Source organism: Rutidosis leptorrhynchoides, chromosome 7 (genome assembly GCF_046630445.1).
Source record: "Rutidosis leptorrhynchoides isolate AG116_Rl617_1_P2 chromosome 7, CSIRO_AGI_Rlap_v1, whole genome shotgun sequence".
Taxonomy (NCBI): Eukaryota; Viridiplantae; Streptophyta; class Magnoliopsida; order Asterales; family Asteraceae; genus Rutidosis; species Rutidosis leptorrhynchoides.
Window position 1 is genome coordinate 62,961,000 of NC_092339.1, and position 22,261 is coordinate 62,983,260.

The 22,261-nt window shown below is 33.6% G+C and overlaps 1 non-coding gene across 1 annotated transcript; it reads left to right on the top strand.

The window, feature by feature from the left end:
• Window positions 1-5,991: 5,991 nt before the first annotated feature.
• LOC139860675 (small nucleolar RNA R71) lies at window positions 5,992-6,098 on the top strand. The gene has a single exon (XR_011763304.1). It is a non-coding gene; the product is annotated as a small nucleolar RNA R71 (small nucleolar RNA).
• Window positions 6,099-22,261: the final 16,163 nt, after the last annotated feature.

A 22,261-nucleotide genomic window follows, 5' to 3' on the forward strand; every position in this document is an offset into this window, starting at 1 on the left:
ATTTCGGCATTAACACCTAGTTTTATCGTTAATAAATATGTATAAACATGATTTTGAATTCATTTAGTTGAAAAAATTTTAAAATTTTCACAATATTTAGAAAATAAGACAAGTATAAACCCGAGAGAAATTATAACCCTTCCCCACACTTGAGATCATGCAATGCCCTCATTTGCATGAAATCAGACTATATTTATAAATTCATGAGGGTGATTAGTGTAGAAAAGTGATTAAAAATACCCAGTTTGTAATTACAAAGCTCGTCGAATGATAGATGGTGCACCTCATCGTTCGTCGAATGATAGATGGTGCACCTCATCGTTCATTCCTTCTTATTTTATCACACATGTTTTTCTTCAAGAATGGTTGCTTTTCTGAACTGTTTGCTAATTTTTGAAAATGCGTCTTTTACCCAAATTATGCATTTTTATTAACGAGTTATGCACTAACCCGAACCCCTAGTTTAACGTTAAGTGGGGTTAGACTTCCCCACACTTAGCTGACGACATGTGAAGTCGGTAGAATAAGTTCCACGAATTAGAATAGTGAGCCAGTTATTGACATCTCGGGTGGTGTATAATATATCAATGGGTTTAAAGTTTAGAACCATCCGATCGTCACTACTTAATTCTTTTTTAAGTGTAGTTTTTAGTAAATGGATACGTCTCTTTTCTGGTTCTTGGTCAAATGGATCGATATACACCGATATACATATTTCTATAGGGTGGACAATTCCTAACATTTCCTTTCGTTTATTCTCGGGATCAAAGTTTTCACCTCTATTACCCAATTGAGTGAAATCTGAGGTGTCATTATCTATTACAGCTCGTAGTTCATCTTCGGTGGATGACTCGTCTATTGAGAATATTGGGTTGGAAGGTTGTGGAATTGTGAATTTCGGGATCGAAGTAGATTCTTCTTTATTAACGGTACTTATCGGTCCCACCACTTTGGTCTCGGGGGTAAAATTTTCAACGTTATCGTTTTCGCAAGAGTACCAATTTGTCACCCTTACTTCTGCTTCATTTATTGATTGATCGATGATTTCGTTGGTAGAGGCTAATGTGTCGATATGTGGTGAAATTGGTAAGACTGAATAAAAAGTATCATCGAGGTAGTTGGTGATTTCGGAGCTCTCGAATTCATCAAAATTCGATGATATGAGATTTTCTTGCACAATACTCCTCAGATCAGCAGGTGTGTAATCTGATAGAGTTTTAGCTTGCCTATTTACAAACTCTCTCATTTGTTCATTTTGAGCATCAAGTTGTTCGAGTTTGATTTTCATATATTCTAAAGAATTTTCAGACACATAATTTTTCTCGTCTTCTGGTTGTTGAGTTTGGATATATTCTTGAGAATAATCCCAATTAGAATTGTATTCCTCATAATCATTCCATTCAGGTTCCATGGGTGCATAATTTTCCATAGGAACGTAATAATAACATTCCCATGTTGAGTGATAATCTCCACAGATTTCACAACCAGTTATTGTTTCGTCATTCGTGATCCAAGATTGACCGAACGAATTGTCATCAACACCCGTTTGAGAGTATTGATAAAATTGATTTCGGATGTCATAAAGAGTTTCCAAAATATTCTCGAGATTTTTCATAATGCGCTTATTACCAAATTTTAGCTACAATGTGGTGCATTTACTTAATTATCCTATTAGTTATAAAAATAAAAATTATATAAGTTATCAAATTAATAAACTTTTCTGCTTTTGCCCACGTTTCGAATAGCCAATAGATGCAGCAGGGAGCCAGAACCCTTTAAATCGGAAGCTCACAACTCATCCACTAACAAATCCAACTATTACTACGAAGCAGAAAATTTGGATGTCTATCAATTTAACCGCTTAAAATAATTTTTCGTTTTTGAAATTTTAGAGAAAAAAATAGAAAATTCTATGTCCTAAAAACTAGATCGTCGAGAAATAAGAAAGAAAACGAGCGCGTCGAAAAAGGTCGAAAAATAAAAATGTCGAAAAATAATAGGCGTCGAAAAATAAAAATAAGAAAGTAGCGCGTCGAAACTTAAAAAGGAACTAAAAACTAAGAATTAAAAGTTGCGTCTAAAAATATTAAAGCTTAAAAGAAAAACTATATCCCAAATGGTAATAACTTAAAAAGGTACTAAAATATAAAAACGGCGTCGCAAAATTCTAAAGCACCTAAATCTTAGTCTAAAGAAAAAGCACTTAAGGGATTTTACGGCAAAGCCTAAAAATCTAGAAATAAAAATTAACTACGGCAAAATACTAGCTTATAACTAATTACGAACGATAAAAATACAAATATTACGAATAAACTATAAAAATACAAAAAATACAAATTTTATAAAAATATTATTTTTATATTATTATTATATAAAAATATTAATCTATATATTTAATAATAATAATAAAACTTAATATTATAAATTAAAACTAAAATAAACTTAATTAATATAATAACTAAACCCTAAATAATAATAATAAATATATTAAAACCCTAATACGTATTAAATGCAATCCTAGGTTGGCCTGTCAGCTGTCCTCATGCGACCGCATGATTTTATAACAGCCGGCTCATGCGATCGCATGGGCCTGGTTTCCGGTTTTTTTTTTATAATTTTATATTGTTTTTCTAAAAATATATATAAATATATTTATACAAAAATAAAGTAAAAATATTGCATTTCGCCGAGTCCCCGGCAGCGGCGCTAAAAACTTGATGTCATGCGAGGGGTATACGAAAATACTATTATTTTTACTACGAAATACGTTACAATTTACACAAGTTTTAATTATTTATTTACAAATGGGATATACCTAAACCTTGCTACAACACTATAGGCAGTGTACCTAATCGTAGAGTAGTATTGTTTTTAGTAAGTCCGGTTCCTTCCACAGGGAGCTGGCTTATTTTACACTATATTTTAAAACAACTATATTTGTACAAAATATATATAATTATTTATAATAATATATAAAAGGGGATTTACCGTTTAATGACCGGTTTGTCGATTTTAAAACTTTAGTCGCAGTTAAAACCTAATGTAAAATATTAAAAATAAATATAACTTAATTTAAAGCGTAAAATAAATAACGATAATGAAATTGCGATAATTAAAAAGTACGATAATTAAAAGTGCAATTAAATATAAAATGACAATAAATAAAAGTGCGATAATTAAAAGTGCAATTAAATATGAAAATGAAGGAATTATGCTTATTTAAACTTCCGTAATCATGATGTTTGACGTGTTGATTTTTAGTTTATTCCCATGGGTTAATTGTCCTTTGTCCTGGATTATTTAATATGTCCGTCTGGTTTTTGTCCATAACAGTCCATCAGTCATAAATATAAAGTGCGAGTGTCCTCATCAAATTATCCTTATATCCAAAGTCAAATATTCCAACTAATTGGGGACTTAAACTGTAACAAGGTTTTAATACTTTGTTTAATAATTACACCAGGATATCGACTGCGTGTAACCCAAGGTTTTAATACTTTGTTATCAATTATGCCAAGTGTCCTTGTACATAATTTCACCCCTGTTTTAATAATTCCATAAACTATTAATCCATTCTCGTGTCCGGTTAAATGAACGATTATTCGTACATATAAATATCCCGCCCATCGTGTCCGATCGAGTGTATATGGTTATTTATAGGTACGTCCAATTGTAAATCTTTATATTAAAATTAACAAACTATCATTTAGTTAAACAAATATAAAGCCCATTAATAGCTCATAGTCTAATTTCCACAAGTGTTGTTCTTTTGTCCAAACCTCAATTATGGTACAAAGCCCAATTACCCAATTTTAAATATTTTTAGCTCAACATCATGATTACTTCGGCATTAAATAAGCATAATAATAACTTAAGTACGAGGCATTAATTTAAAAAGGAGAACATAGCTTACATTGATTATTTATCGCGTAGTGTTACACGGACAGAGCTCCGACTTTAAAACCCGTAAAATAACCTTTGCATAACCCAAAACTAATCTAATATAAAACTACACTAAACTATATATATATATATATATATATATATATATATATATATATATATATATATATATATATATATATATATATATATATATATATATATATATATATATATATTATTACAGAGGAGTATTATTCTTCTCTTTTTCTGGCCAAAACTCGTTGCCTTTTATAGATGTGGTCTGATCCTGAGGCTCATGCGATCGCATGAGTTCTCAGTGTTAATCTCATGCGATCGCATGGCCAGTCTGGCCATGCCCAATTGCTTTGTTTGCTAGCTTGTCGACGTTATATTTAATTATATAATATAATATATATAATTTTATATAATTATATATATATTATATTATATTCTTGTGCATAGTAGACTCATAATTTTTGGTCCGTTGTGTCGGGCGTTGATAGTTGGCTCAGGTCCCGGTTTCAGATTTTTGAACGTTCTTTCGTATAATTTAATATCTTGTACTTTGCGTTCCGCAACTTGTACTTTTGTCATTTTTAGACGTTTCTTATCAATAAATTGAACCACTTGGATTGTATCTTGTACATTTGAGCTTTTTGGTCATTTGCGTCTTCAAATCGTCGTTTTCGCCTTTTGTCTTCGCACTTATTTAATATAAACGATTACAACTTAAAATAGGACAATTACAACTAAATAATTTACATATTGGGAGGATATTGCTACTAAATATATGTTCATTTGGAGCACTATCAACTACCCAGAAAACATGGAATTGTGAAACTTCCTGGATCTGAAAGTTTTTCTGGTATCTTATTCAACAGCACTGCAGAACAATTATCATTCATAGTAACAGCCAAGAGTTCTTCCATTTTCTTTCTATTTGTGATTAGATCTTTCAAGAATTTAGCATATCTTGGCATTCCTGAAATTACATCAATGAAAGGAAGGTTGACATTTAGTTGTTTAAACATATCCAAGAATTTGGATTGCTCGGCTTCAAGTCTTTCTTTTCTCATTTTACTCGGGTAAGGAAGTGGTGGTTGGTATGGTATAACATAAGGTTTAGCCTTAACTGTGTTATATTCATTAACCTTTTCAACTACCGGTTCTGTTTCCTTATCTTGCTCAGGTTGTGGTTCTTGTAGAGTAGGAATAGAATCATCAGAAATTACAGGTATTTCAGGTGGTTTAAGTGTAATACCACTTCTTGTGGTAATGGTTTTAGCTGTTTCATTTCGGGGGTTAGCATTTGTATTGCTAGGTAGACTTTCCGGTTTTCTTTCACCTATTAACCTTGCTAGGTTGCTTACTTCTTGTTCCAAATTTTGAATAGAAGCTTGTTGATTTCTAAATGCTTGAGCATTTTGTTCATTGGTTTGTTTCTGAGATGTGAAAAACTGAGTTTGAGATTCAACTAGCTTCGACATCATATCTTCTAAATTTGACTTTTTATCATCGGTTTGTGGTGGTTTGTTTTGAAAAATATGTCTTTGTTGATTGTAAGTATTATTAGGTACTTGTTGGTTGCTAGGACATTGTTGATTGTTGTATGGAACATTTCGGTTATAATTCTGATTTTGATTGTAGATTGCTCTTGGCGGTTGATAATTATTCTGATAATTATTTCCAGGCCTTTGGTTCATGTATGAAACATTCTCTCTTTGTTTCATTGTTTGTACAATACTGAGACAAACTTTTGTCAAATGTGGTCCTCCACACTACTCACAACTAATTCGTATTGAGTGAATATCTTTAGTAATCTTTTCCATTCGTCTCTCGACAGCATCTATCTTTGCAGAAATGGAATCAAAGTCATGGCTAGAATCGGCTCTAGCCGCTTTAGATGATCTAACGATATCTTTTTATTGATGCCACTCATGTGAGTGGGAAGCAGTGTTATCAATAATTTTGTAAGCTTCAGTTGCGGTTTTCTTCATAATGGAACCACCAGCTGCTATATTGATATCTTTTCGTGTAGTGATGTCGCATCATTGGTAGAATATTTGTACTATTTGATAAGTGTCTAAACCATGTTGCGGACATCCTCTTAACAACTTTCCAAATCTTTTCCACGCTTCATATAGAGTTTTGTTTGGCTTTTGTGTGAACGTAGCAATTTCTCCTTGAAGTCTTACGGCTTTAGATGCCGGAAAGAATTGTTTAAGAAATTTTTCAACTAAGACATCCCATGTATCAATCGCCCCTTCAGGTAACGATTCTAACCAATCTTTGGCTTCTCCCTTTAAAGTCCAGGGAAATAACATGAGATATATCTGTTCATCCTCCACTTCTCTTATTTTGAATAAAGTACAAATCATATTAAAGGTTCGAAGATGTTCATTTGGATCTTCCTTCAGCGCACCACTAAATTGGCATTGATTAGTTACCTTGTGTAGGATTTGTCCTTTGATTTCATAATCTGGCGCATTAATATCTGGTTGAGTAATTGCGTGACCGTGGCCAGTGCGTTTAGCTCTCATTCGGTCTTCCATACTTAGAGGTTCCAGATTTTCCATGATTGAATTTGTTGAATCTGAATCACTAGAGGATTCTGATTTAATGGTTTGTTTCTCGACAATCTCTGTTTGAATGATTGGTGGTTCCGGAGGAAAGATTAATGGTTCAGGATCTCTGAATTGTCCCTGAATATCCTCCGGATTCTCAATTGTGAGGTCGGGTTCAAAAAATGGATTATCGGAAATTTGAATTGGAGTACTTGGTCGACTGGATGACGATTCTAAAGAAAAATCAACGGCGACAATATTGGCTAGATGTCTTGATCGAGTTACAGCTGGTGAACGTATAAAAGGTGGTGAACGTTTTGCTCGGTGCATTCACTGAATATCCTATTAGTTATAAAAGATAAAAATTATATAAGTTATCAAATTAATAGACTTTTCTGATTTTGCCCACGTTTCGAATAGCCAATAGATGCAGCAGGTAGCCAGGACCCTTTAAATCGGAAGCCCACAACTCGCCACTAACAAATCCAACTATTACTACGAACCAGAAAATTTTGGATGTCTATCAATTTAACCACTTAAAATAATTTTTCGTTGAAATTTAAAGAAATTTTAGAGAAGAAATAGAAAATTTTATGTCCTAAAAACTAGAGAGGCGAGAAATAAGAAAGAAAAAGAACACGTCGAAAAACGTCAAAAAAATAAAAGGTCGAAAAATAATAAAAAGAACGTAGCGAGTCGAAACTTAAAAGTCTAAAAACTAAGAATTAAAAGTTGCGTCTAAAAATATTAAAGCTTAAAAGAAATTCTATATCCAAAACGGTAATAACTTAAAAAGTACTAAAATATATAAAACGGCGTCACAAAATTCTAAAGCACTTAAATCTTAGTCTAAAGAAAAAGTACTTAAGGGATTTTACGGCAAAGCCTAAAAATATAGAGATAAAAATAACTACGGCAAATACTATGTTTTAAAACTAAATACGAACGAAAAATACAAATATTACGCTAAAACAAATAAAAATATACAAAATATACAAATAAACTTAAAGTTGTAAAAAGTACAATTTTTATAAAAATATTATTTTTATATTATTTATTTATAAAAGTATTAATTTTATAATTTATTTGTCATAACCCGTCCTTAACCATAAGAACGTGTTAAATAACGTATGATTTCATTGCGAGGTATTGACCTCTATATGCGACATTTTTAAAAGAAAAACTGCATATATTATACATTACAAACCATGATTCTTATTTTTGTTACAAGCTTTGGACAACATAAAAATGATTATCGTTTAGCGATAATCTTCGACTTACAAACTTTACATATAATGATAACAACACGGTTTCTAGCATATTTTACAACACAGATCCTCGGGTATGCAGTTTTATTTTTGACACAAATATGCGTACGCAAGATCCTGCTCAAATTCAACATTATGCAGCGGAAGCTTTAGTAATCTCCTGAGAATAGACATGTTTTAAAAGGTCAACATAAAGTTGGTGAGATATAGGTTTAGTGCCGGCAGCAATATATATATATAGACCACAAGATTTCGTATATAAATAGTTTAATAAAAATATTCTAAGTGGTTGAGCACTTGGTAACCATACTTAACATTTAATCACGTCGCATATTCCCTTTAATATGAAATCTTACTACACCGTACCAAGTGTAGTCACAAAACGAAGTACTGTGCAACCGTTGAATACTGGTCGTCCAGTCCGGTTGGGGTTGTCAGGCCCGATAGATCTATCAACAGGATTCGCGTTTACAATACCGCTGTAAATATTAGTTACCAAGCTACAGGGAAGTATGCCAGTGGTACAACTCAACGTAGAATATATTTTTCAGTTACTTGTGTCCATAACGTAAAACATAAAATACATGTATTCTCATCCCGAAATATTTAGAGTTTAAAAGTGGGACTATATACTCACGTTCGTCTTGAAGATATATATATTTTTGACTTGGTCTTCCGGTTGATATCACGAACCTATCCATATATAATATATCAATACCTTTTCTTTTTAAACAAACGTCTCATATATATACTTGTTATACTTTTAATACTTTGAATAATTCCTTAGTCCGTAGTTAGCATTTCGTTGTTAGTAATTCAATTTTAATGGTTCATTTGTAGATGTTTAATATACCCGCAATGAAATAAATAAAACCCCCAACGAAATAAATAAAACCCCATCGTATATGTATTGGTCGAGATTAATCTTGACCCACGGTACCGGTGTTGTCAAATGACGTGTTGCGTACATAAAGTACCGGTGTTGTCAAATGACGTGTTGCGTACAAACATGGGATCTTATGATTAATCTTCTCGTATTGTTTATGGGTGATCCTGAACCATATAAAATTGAATTATAAGTACATATATATAAAATATCATGTTATCTTAGAAAGATGTGATTTTATTTAATTTTTCCCAATTAATCCCGAAGTTAAACAAGTCTTGGATAATCAATTTTGTTTCGGTCATAGTTTCTTCGTTACAAATCCGTTTTCGTTGATTCAACTTGCCATCTCCTTGGATCGAGTTCCTATTTAAGACTATGAACTGAAAATACCTTGGTTTGAATTCAAAATCACACGGCATAGGTGAAACTTTAGTGAAACTTATGAAGTTAAACATTTTCCTTTATGTAAACAACCTTAAATGATTATTTTTCTAAAAATACTTATACTTTGAATTAAATCATGAAATTTTTATGTGTTATCATATTCATATTAAAAATCATTTTTCCAGAAGATAAACTTCCAATTCAAAGTTTAAGATGGTTTTTAATTATCCAACCCAAAACAGTCCCCGGTTGCACTCCGACGTCGTAAAAACAGTTTTTAAGGTGTTCTTTGAAAAACCAAGTTATACCTTGTTAAATTAGCATGTAATTAAGTTATATTACAGGTCTTGAAGTATTTTAAAAGTTAAGTTAGAAGGATCTATTTAGTTTGCAAACAAGTTTGAAAACTTTCAAACTATGTTCTTGTTGTTAAAATTCTATACCACAAAATAAGATAGCTATATATATATGAATCGAATAAGGTTATGAACATAGTTACTACCTCAAGTTCCTTGGACAAGGTTGCTGTAAAAGAGGAGTAAGAACCTAGAACTAAAAGGGTGATGGAATTGGATGAAAGATTGGAAGTAAGTTTGTGTTCTTGGAAGGATTCTTGAAGTGTTTTTGTAAGGGTTTTCTTATGGTGATTAAGTGATGTTTTTGAAGCTAAATGATGGGGAAAATGCTTGGAGATGATCAAGTATGAAGTTAAGAGTATTTTGAGAGAGAAATGGGAGTGTAAGTATGAGAAAATGGGGTGAAGAAATGGTGTGCATGCATAAAAACGTTTTTAGGTTATAAAGGAAAAAAAAGATACCTAACTTTGTTTTCTTGCTAAATAATTCATGCTACTTGACAAATGGTTGGTTCCACATGTTTCTTAATCATTTAAGGCTGCTAAGGAGCAGATTTTTATTGGTATATACCAATAGTAAATACATCTAGAAGCTGCGTATGATACGGGTACATATACCCTAGATATACGTGTAGAAATCTTTGAGAAAACGGAACGAGGATTCAAATATAGCTATCTTTTGTAAATATACTTATATTTTTTTATGTATGTAAGCCCTTTAAAAGTGATAAAATACATATCTATACGATGCATGTATAAGTATTATAGGTTATAAGTATTTATGTCGAAGAACGTTACGTATAGTTATCGTTTTGAAAACTTAAGTTAGTAGTTTCAAAATATACTTATAACTCATTGTTATTAGTACCCAATGAGATGTTAAACATCCTTAGATCATGTTAAATATATATAAATACATATATATACATAAACGTATAATTATCGTATGTTATATAGATCGTGATATCATCGGTCAAATTGAACGGTCAAACGTTGTGTAAAACTCTTTTCGAAGACATAAGTCTCAACAATTTGGATTGCTTGTCATGTTGGTAAGGTTTAATTTATGTAAATATTAATCTTATAAATATAGAATGATCGAAAAAGTGCGGGTCATTACAGTACCTACCCGTTAAATAAATTTCGTCCCGAAATTTTAAAATTGTACCTATTTTGCGTCATCGGGAAACAAGTGTGGATACTTTTGTTTCATTTGATCCTCTCGTTCCCAAGTAAACTCGGGACCCCTTCGAGCATTCCAACGAACCGTAACGATCGGTATGTTGCTCTGCTTGAGCCATTTAACTTCACGATCCATGATTTCGATTGGTTCTTCGATGAATTGTAGTTTCTCGTCGACATGGATTTCTTCAAGAGGAATGGTGAGGTCTTCCTTTGCAAGACACTTCTTAAGGTTCGAGACGTGAAAGGTATTATGTACTCCGGCGAGTTGTTGCGGTAACTCGAGTCGATAAGCTACCGGTCCAATGCGTTCGATGATCTTGAACGGGCCTACATATCTTGGGTTCAGTTTACCTCTTTTACCGAAACGTATTACACCTTTCCAAGGTGACACCTTTAGCATAACCATGTCACCGATCTGAAACTCTAATGGTTTCCTTCGGACATCGGCGTAGCTCTTTTGGCGACTACGGGCTGTTTTCAATCTCTCTTTGATTTGTACTATCTTTTCAGTAGTTTCATGTATGATCTCGGGACCAGTTAATTGTCGATCTCCTACTTCATTCCAACAGATAGGAGATCTACACTTCCTTCCGTACAATGCTTCGAATGGTGCAGCTTTAATGCTCGCATGATAACTATTATTATACGAGAATTCTGCTAATGGTAGATACTTATCCCATCCGTTTCCAAAATCGATCACACATGCCCTGAGCATGTCTTCAAGAGTCTGAATTGTTCTTTCACTCTGCCCGTCCGTTTGCGGATGATATGCGGTACTCATATCCAAACGAGTTCCTAGTGCCTCCTATAGTGATTGCCAGAACTTTGAGGTAAATCTACTATCACGATCAGATATAATGGAAATAGGTATTCCATGCCTTGAAACTATTTCCTTTATATATAATCGTAATAATTTCTCCATTCTATCTGTTTCCTTTATAGACAAGAAATGTGCAGATTTGGTAAGACGATCAACAATTACCCAAATAGTGTCGTACCCCTAGGCAGTCTTTGGTAACTTCGTGATGAAATCCATGGTAATACCATCCCATTTCCATTCTGGAATTTCTGGTTGTTGAAGTAACCCTGACGGCTTCTGGTGTTCTGCTTTGACTTTGGAACAAGTTAAACATTCCCCAACATATGTTGCAACGTCTGTCTTCAAATTAGGCCACCAATAATGCGTCTTAAGATCTTGGTACATCTTTCCAACTCCAGGATGTATCGAATATCTTGTCTTATGTGCCTCGTTCAATATCAACTTCCTTAATCCACCCAACTTCGGTACCCAAATACGATTTGCAAAATATCGAATTCCATCTTCCCGCATAACGAGTTGCTTCTCATACTTCTTCATTATTTCATTTCCTATATTTTCTTTAGTAAGTGCTTCTCGTTGAACTTCTTTGATTTGTGAGTTGAGATTCATGCGAATTTTTATGTTCATCGCTCGTACTCGAATTGGTTCTCGTTCCTTTCTGCTTAATGCGTCAGCCACTACATTCGCTTTCCCGGGATGATAGCGAATCTCACAATCGTAGTCGTTTATCAGCTCAACCCACCTACGTTGCCTCATGTTCAGCTGTTTCTGATCGAAAATATGTTGAAGACTTTTATGATCAGTAAACACAGTGCATCTAACCCCATATAAGTAGTGTCTCCATATCTTTAACGCAAACACGACTGCTCCCAGTTCTAGATCATGCGTCGTATAATTCCGCTCGTGAATCTTCAATTGTCGAGATGCGTATGCAATAACTTTCTTTCGTTGCATAAGAACACAACCAAAACCTTGTCGCGAAGCGTCACAATATATTTCAAAATCATCGTTCCCTTCAGGTAACGATAAAATAGGCGCCGTAGTTAACTTCTTCTTCAGTAATTGAAATGCGTTCTCCTGCTCCGAGGTCCATTCGTATTTCTTCCCTTTTTGCGTTAATGCTGTCAACGGCTTAGCTATTCGGGAAAAATCTTGAATAAACCTTCTATAATAACTGGCTAAACCCAAAAATTGACGTATCTGCGTTGGTGTCTTAGGAGTCTCCCATTTTTCAATGGCTTCAATTTTTGCTGGATCAACCTGAATTCCTTTGCTACTAACAACGTGGCCAAGAAATTGCACTTCTTTCAACCAGAAAGCACATTTAGAAAATTTAGCATATAGCTATTCTTTTCTTAACAACTCTAATATCAACCTTACATGCTGCTCATGCTCTTGCTCACTCTTGGAATAGATAAGAATATCATCAATGAAAACGATAACAAACTTATCTAAATATGGACTACAAACTCGATTCATGAGGTCCATGAATACAGCTGGCGCATTCGTCAATCCAAACGGCATAACCAAAAATTCGTAATGACCGTAGCGTGTCCGAAAAGCAGTTTTCTGTATATCTTCTTCTTTGACACGTAATTGATGATAGCCCGATCTTAGGTCAATTTTCGAGTACACACATGATCCTTGGAGTTGATCAAATAAGTCGTCAATTCTCGATAGTGGATACCGATTCTTGATAGTTAACTTATTTAATTCACGATAATCTATACACATTCGGAAAGATCCGTCTTTCTTCTTGACGAATAAAATTGGAGCTCCCCACGGTGAAGTACTTGGTCGTATGAATCCACGATCCAGTAATTCTTTTAACTGACTCTGAAGTTCTTTTAACTCGGACGGTGCAAGTCTATATGGAGCACGGGCAACCGGTGCAGCTCCTGGTACAAGATCTATTTGAAATTCTACAGATCTAAATGGAGGTAATCCTGGCAACTCTTCCGGAAATACTTCAGGAAAATCTCTTGCCACAGGCACGTCATTGATGCACTTCTCTTTTTCTTTCTTTTCGACTTTATTAACATGTGCTAAGATAGCATAGCACCCTTTCTTCAAGCACTTTTGAGCTTTCAAATAACTAATGAGTTTTAGCGTTGAGTTACCCTTCTCTCCATAAATCATTACTGGCGTTTTATTCTTACGAGGAATGCGAATTGCCTTCTTGGCGCACACAACTTCGGCTCCTATTTTGGACATCCAGTCCATGCCGACTATTACATCAAAACTTCCTAATTCTACGGGTATCAAATCAATCTTAAATGTTTCTCCGGCTAAATTTATTTTACAATCACGGCAAATTTTATCGGCTTTAATTAGTTTACCATTAGCTAACTCAATCATGTACTTAGCATCTAGAGGTAATGATGAACAATTCAATTTAGCGTGAAAGTCTCTACACACGTAACTTCTATCAGCACCAATATCAAATATAATAGATGCGGATAAGTTATTAATGGTAAACGTACCCGTAACAAGCTCCGGGTCTTCACACGCCTCTCTAGCATTAATAACAAATGCTCTCCCTCGTGCAGGTCCGATATTTTTCTCTGGATTCGGGCACTGGCTCTTATAGTGACCTTGTTTTCCACACCCATAACAAGCAATGGTAGCCAAAGCAGTTCTATTTGCATTGGTGGCAGGAGTCTTGGTACCATTTGTATTTATAACGAAAGCCCTACAATCTTCAGCAAGATGACCCTTTCGATTACATTTGTTGCATACCACATTACAGTAACCAGAGTGATGTTTGTGGCATCGGTTGCATAAAGGATTTTGTCCTTTATAACCAAAGCTTAAACCACTACCCGCACCTTGCGTGATTTCTTGTTTCTTAAAAGATTGTTGTTGGTTACCTCGATCATAATTTCCATTCCACTTTCTTTTGTTACCTGATACCTTCACATCAGTATTGGATACTTTCTTATCCATGATGACCTGATCCATTAGCTCGTTTGCCATGGTTATAGCTTCATGAATTGTCTTAGGTTTCGATGCTGTAACGTTTGCCTTGACCTTTTTGGGCAAACCATCTTTGTACATTTCAATCTTCCGCTCTTCAGTTGGAACCAATTCAGGACATAGCAAAACTAATTCCATGAATCGCTGATTGTAGTTGGTGATTTCAGTACCAACAACCTTCAGACTTCGTAATTCATCTTCCAACTTCCTAACCTCGTTCCTTGGACAATATTCGTTGATTAACATTGTTTTGAATTCTTCCCACGGAGTATCATAAGCTACATCTCCTCCTACAGCCTTCACATAATTTTTCCACCACGTGAGTGCACTATCTTGTAAAGTGCATGATGCATACTTGGTCATGTCCTTTTCAACACAACCACTGATTTTAAACACAGTCTCCATCTTTTCTATCCATCGGGTTAAACCGATCGGTCCTTCTGTTCCACTGAATGATGAGGGCTTGCAAGCTTGAAAAGTTTTGTAAGTGCACCCCACACGAGGATTTGGGTTAACTGCAGCACCTCTTGCAGCCTCGACCCATAACATTCTGTCGTTCACTCATTGATTGATGAGTTCCTGGATTTCTTGTTCCGTCATTCGGTTCAATCGCGCCATATTCTTCTATAAGAATGAAAAGAAAATAATTATTCACATGGAATATTATAGATGTAGTGTATATTTACAGTACATTATAGCTTATTAATAATATGAACCAGGTATTATTATAAAAGCCTTTTCTTCTTATTAGCGTTTTATAATTATATCTAGGGTAGTACCTACCCGTTAATGTCCATACTTAATAGCTTAGTACAGAATCAATTACTACCATCTAAATAATACTTAACCATGGAAAATTATTGCATTTCACACTTCACTATTTTACATATGCTTATCTTACATCGAACATTAAGCAAACCACACTAATAATATTATACAAAACATTATATGATCCCATGGTTTAATACGGCAGCGCATCGTTTGGTCTATTTTCTAGGACGTTTAGGTTCAAAGAATCGCTTAACGCTTATCCTGGCTGTCTGCCTATATTTTGGCTGTGGGACTGAAGAACTGGATGCCGGGATAGAACGAATAGGAATAGCGGGAATAGGGGTGGTAGTGTCTAGTGGAGTTGGTGCCACATCATCCTTATTAAACTCAGGATTTGAATTTTCTAATTCATTAGCCTTTCGTTTCTTTCCTAGTTTGAACTCGTCTTTTGTAATTTTCTGTATTTCTTCCTCGGGTTCACTTTCCTCCTCGGGTTCACTTTCCTCCTCGGGTTCACTTTCCTCCTCGGGTTCACTTTCCTCCTCGGGTTCACTTTCCGGGTTCTCTATAGTTGGTTCATCCGGAATTTGTGAGTCTTCCCCAAAGATATCATTTTCGTCATCGGATAGGTTAATGACTGGAACACCATCTGAAGATTCTGGTTCGGAGTCGCTGAATGTGATAACAAGTTTTGAGCCCGACATCTATCATACAACAACTAACCCATTAGTACTACATAATATTTACATATATATTTTAACCAACAATGATAAGCAATGGTTTTTAAATCAGACCCGGTCAAAGTCCAGACTTACTAATGTATCCTAACGACTTATCGGTTAGACACACTAATGCAAACCTGGTTCGCTAAGACCACCGCTCTGATACCACATGTCATAACCCGTCCTTAACCATAAGAACGTGTTAAATAACGTATGATTTCATTGCGAGGTATTGACCTCTATATGCGACATTTTTAAAAGAAAAACTGCATATATTATACATTACAAACCATGATTCTTATTTTTGTTACAAGCTTTGGACAACATAAAAATGATTATCGTTTAGCGATAATCTTCGACTTACAAACTTTACATATAATGATAACAACACGGTTTCTAGCATATTTTACAACACAGATCCTCGGGTATGCAGTTTTATTTTTGACACAAATATGCGTACGCAAGATCCTGCTCAAATTCAACATTATGCAGCGGAAGCTTTAGTAATCTCCTGAGAATAGACATGTTTTAAAAGGTCAACATAAAGTTGGTGAGATATAGGTTTAGTGCCGGCAGCAATATATATATATAGACCACAAGATTTCGTATATAAACAGTTTAATAAAAATATTCTAAGTGGTTGAGCACTTGGTAACCATACTTAACATTTAATCACGTCGCATATTCCCTTTAATATGAAATCTTACTACACCGTACCAAGTGTAGTCACAAAACGAAGTACTGTGCAACCGTTGAATACTGGTCGTCCAGTCCGGTTGGGGTTGTCAGGCCCGATAGATCTATCAACAGGATTCGCGTTTACAATACCGCTGTAAATATTAGTTACCAAGCTACAGGGAAGTATGCCAGTGGTACAACTCAACGTAGAATATATTTTTCAGTTACTTGTGTCCATAACGTAAAACATAAAATACATGTATTCTCATCCCGAAATATTTAGAGTTTAAAAGTGGGACTATATACTCACGTTCGTCTTGAAGATATATATATTTTTGACTTGGTCTTCCGGTTGATATCACGAACCTATCCATATATAATATATCAATACCTTTTCTTTTTAAACAAACGTCTCATATATATACTTGTTATACTTTTAATACTTTGAATAATTCCTTAGTCCGTAGTTAGCATTTCGTTGTTAGTAATTCAATTTTAATGGTTCATTTGTAGATGTTTAATATACCCGCAATGAAATAAATAAAACCCCCAACGAAATAAATAAAACCCCATCGTATATGTATTGGTCGAGATTAATCTTAACCCACGGTACCGGTGTTGTCAAATGACGTGTTGCGTACATAAAGTACCGGTGTTGTCAAATGACGTGTTGCGTACAAACATGGGATCTTATGATTAATCTTCTCGTATTGTTTATGGGTGATCCTGAACCATATAAAATTGAATTATAAGTACATATATATAAAATATCATGTTATCTTAGAAAGATGTGATTTTATTTAATTTTTCCCAATTAATCCCGAAGTTAAACAAGTCTTGGATAACCAATTTTGTTTCGGTCATAGTTTCTTCGTTACAAATCCGTTTTCGTTGATTCAACTTGCCATCTCCTTGGATCGAGTTCCTATTTAAGACTATGAACTGAAAATACCTTGGTTTGTATTCAAAATCACACGGCATAGGTGAAACTTTAGTGAAACTTATGAAGTTAAACATTTTCCTTTATGTAAACAACCTTAAATGATTATTTTTCTAAAAATACTTATACTTTGAATTAAATCATGAAATTTTTATGTGTTATCATATTCATATTAAAAATCATTTTTCCAGAAGATAAACTTCCAATTCAAAGTTTAAGATGGTTTTTAATTATCCAACCCAAAACAGTCCCCGGTTGCACTCCGACGTCGTAAAAACAGTTTTTAAGGTGTTCTTTGAAAAACCAAGTTATACCTTGTTAAATTAGCATGTAATTAAGTTATATTACAGGTATTGAAGTATTTTAAAAGTTAAGTTAGAAGGATCTATTTAGTTTGCAAACAAGTTTGAAAACTTTCAAACTATGTTCTTGTTGTTAAAATTCTATACCACAAAATAAGATAGCTATATATATATGAATCGAATAAGGTTATGAACATAGTTACTACCTCAAGTTCCTTGGACAAGGTTGCTGTAAAAGAGGAGTAAGAACCTAGAACTAAAAGGGTGATGGAATTGGATGAAAGATTGGAAGTAAGTTTGTGTTCTTGGAAGGATTCTTGAAGTGTTTTTGTAAGGGTTTTCTTATGGTGATTAAGTGATGTTTTTGAAGCTAAATGATGGGGAAAATGCTTGGAGATGATCAAGTATGAAGTTAAGAGTATTTTGAGAGAGAAATGGGAGTGTAAGTATGAGAAAATGGGGTGAAGAAATGGTGTGCATGCATAAAAACGTTTTTAGGTTATAAAGGAAAAAAAAGATACCTAACTTTGTTTTCTTGCTAAATAATTCATGCTACTTGACAAATGGTTGGTTCCACATGTTTCTTAATCATTTAAGGCTGCTAAGGAGCAGATTTTTATTGGTATATACCAATAGTAAATACATCTAGAAGCTGCGTATGATACGGGTACATATACCCTAGATATACGTGTAGAAATCTTTGAGAAAACGGAACGAGGATTCAAATATAGCTATCTTTTGTAAATATACTTATATTGTTTTATGTATGTAAGCCCTTTAAAAGTGATAAAATACATATCTATACGATGCATGTATAAGTATTATAGGTTATAAGTATTTATGTCGAAGAACGTTACGTATAGTTATCGTTTTGAAAACTTAAGTTAGTAGTTTCAAAATATACTTATAACTCATTGTTATTAGTACCCAATGAGATGTTAAACATCCTTAGATCATGTTAAATATATATAAATACATATATATACATAAACGTATAATTATCGTATGTTATATAGTTCGTGATATCATCGGTCAAATTGAACGGTCAAACGTTGTGTAAAACTCTTTTCGAAGACATAAGTCTCAACAATTTGGATTGCTTGTCATGTTGGTAAGGTTTAATTTATGTAAATATTAATCTTATAAATATAGAATGATCGAAAAAGTGCGGGTCATTACATTATTAAAACTAATTAAAACTAAAAATACAAATTAAATAAATAAAACTAAAACTAATATTAGAAATTAATTAATTAATAAACCCTAATTAGGGTAAATAATTAATAATGATAATTTTAATTATTAAACCTAATCCTGTCGGCTAAGGTACCAGACGTGTCAACTCAAGCCATGCGATCGCATGGATTTCGCATTATATTTTCATGCGGTCGCATGGGCTAGGGTTCCAGGCCAGAGTTGGGCTGCTACAGTACCTTGGCCCGATTACTTATATTTTTTTTTTCTGTTTTTGAATTTATATAAAATATTTAAATAACTTAAATAAAACTTAAAAATTAAAATAGAAATAAAAATACTTTATAATTTTATATATTTTGAACAACTCTTAAACATATATATATTTTTTTTCTTTTTATATTTTTGTATTTTTAATAACTAAAACGTATTTTTACAAAAGCGTATTTTTCCAAAAGTAAACTAAGAATTTTAATAAAAAAAAATTTATAGCGTTTCGCTTTCGGCGTTGTTTGTTCCCCGGCAGCGGCGCCAAAAATACTTGATGTTAAAGCGAAAGGGTACAAAATACTATTAATTTTTACAAGGAAATACTATTAAATACGATACAATTTTACACAAGTTGTTTATTTATTTATAGAGTGGATATACCTAAACCTTGATACAACACTTATAGGCAGTGTACCTAATCGTACAGTAGTATAGTTTTTAGTAAGTCCGGTTCGTCCACAGAGAACTAGCCAAGTTTAACGCTATATTTTTAAAAACTATATTTGTATAAATATATATATATATAGGAGTAGTATTATTATTATAAAAGGGGGTTTTACCGTTTAATGACCGGTTTGTCGATTTTAAAACTTTAGTCGCAATTAAAACCAAAGGTAAAATATTAAAAATAAATATAACTTAATTTAAAGCGTAAAGTAAATAACGATAATGAAATTGCGATAAATAAAAGTGCGATAAAATAAAATTGCGATAATTAAAAAGTACGATAATTAAAAGTGCAATTAAATAAAATGACAGTAAATAAAAGTGCGATAATTAAAAGTGCAATTAAATATGAAATAAAGGAATTATGCTTATTTAAACTTCCGTAATCATGATGTTTGGCGTGTTGATTTTAGTTTTATTACCATGGGTTAATTGTCCTTTGTCCTGGATTATTTAATATGTCCGTATGGTTTTTGTCCATAACAGTCCATCAGTCATAAATATAAAGTGCGAGTGTCCTCGTCAAATTATTCTTATATCCAAAGTCAAATATTCCAACTAATTGAGGACTTAAACTATAATTACACCAATTTTCATTGTATATAATTCACCCCTATTTTAATAAGTCCATTAACTATTAATCCATTCTCGTGTCCGGTTAAATGAACGATTATTAGTACTTATAAATATCCCACCCATCGTGTCCGATCGAGTGTATATGGTTATTTATAGGTACGTCCAATTGTAAATCTTTATATTAAATTAAAAAACTATCATTTAATTAAACAAATATAAAGCCCATTAATAGCCCATAGTCTAATTTCCACAAGTGTCGTTCTTTTGTCCAAACCCCAATTATGGTACAAAGCCCAATTACCCCGTCTTAATATTTTAGCCCAACATCATGATTACTTCGGCTTAAATAAGCATAATAATAACTTAGCTACGAGACATTAATTTAAAAAGATTGAACATAACTTACAATGATTAATAATAGCGTAGCGTTACACGGACAGAATTTCGACTTACACCCTTACAACATTCGCTGACATACCCTTATTATTATTAAATTAAATTAAAATTATAATATATATATATATATATATATATAATACGTGAGAATGAGAAGAGAAAAAGATGTGTTTTTGTTCGACCAAAACTGCGAAATTTATAGGACCTGACCCTCAATTTGGGGCCATGCGATCACATGGATTTTCTTCTTCCTGGCCATGCGATCGCATGGCCAGCTGGGATAGCTCACATGTTGTTGTTTTCTTCTTGCCGACGGTTTTATTAAACATATATAATATATAAATAATTTTAAGAATTATTTATATATTATATTATATTTATGTGCATAGTTGACTTGTAATTTTCGCTCCGTTGCGTCGCGCGTTGAAAGTTGACTTTGGTCCCGGTTCCGGATTTTCGAACGTCCTTGCGTACAATTTAATATCTTGTATTTTGCGTTTCGCGTCTTGTACTCTTGTAATTTTGAGACGTTTCTCATCAATAATTTGAACCACTTTGATTGTACTTTGTACTTTTGAGCTTTTTGGTCGTTTGCGTCTTCAATTCGTCGAATCTGTCTTTTGTCTTCACCTTTTATTATTTAAACGAATATCACTTGTAAATAGAACAATTGCAACCAAAAGCTTGTCTTTCTTGAGGGATAATGATATGAAATATATGTTCGTTTTTAGCATTATCACATACACTAAAGATAACTACTCGCTAATCATGGCAACAATATCACAGAACATAATGATAGAAGACATTATAAAGATAAGGGATAGAAGTACCAGTAGATTAAACGAGTTCTGAATACAAAAGTGACAACTTCAAGACTCCCGACCGCTCCTAATACAATCTTCAGCGTTCTTCTCCGGGTACTAGGTTTCCCGCATGGATTCGAAGGCCTTGGGAGTATGACTAATATTATACAAGAGAGAGAAAGAAGTGAATTGAAGTGTGTGTTGGAATGAATGACAAAGACCCTTTAAATAAGCACAAAATTTTGCCTGCAAAAGGCCGGCAGGCCGTTTGCAGGGCCCGTTTGTTCTGGCCGTTTGGCAAGCCGTTTGCCACATTGGCAGGCTGTTTGGCAGCCCTTTTGGCAAGCCGTTTGGCTTGCTGATTCCCTGGACCGTAACTTGATTTCTTGTCTTTCACCGTTTTCGCACTAGAATCTTCGTTTTAGCTCCAATTCTCTTGATTCTTTTTGCACTGTCTTTGTAATTACTTGTTCTTCAATTCTAACCGACGAAGTGGGTATTTTGCCGATAAAGTTCGAATCTTTCTTGTTTTTGGGCCTTAATACCGGGGTGAAAACGTGACTTTTTAGCCGATATCATGGATCTTTCATAAAATGAAGTGGAAATGTAATTTCTCTAAATCTAACCCTTAGCAACGACCAGGATCACGAGTGTGGGGACACATGGGTTCTTCTGATTGGTTTTCGAATCAAACCATTATCCATCAGTTCAAATAAAAAAAACATTAAACCCCAATTTTTTCCCTATATATACTTACATATATTTAACAATTTTTACACAAACAATTCTTATTTATTACTCTCTTCCATTATTCC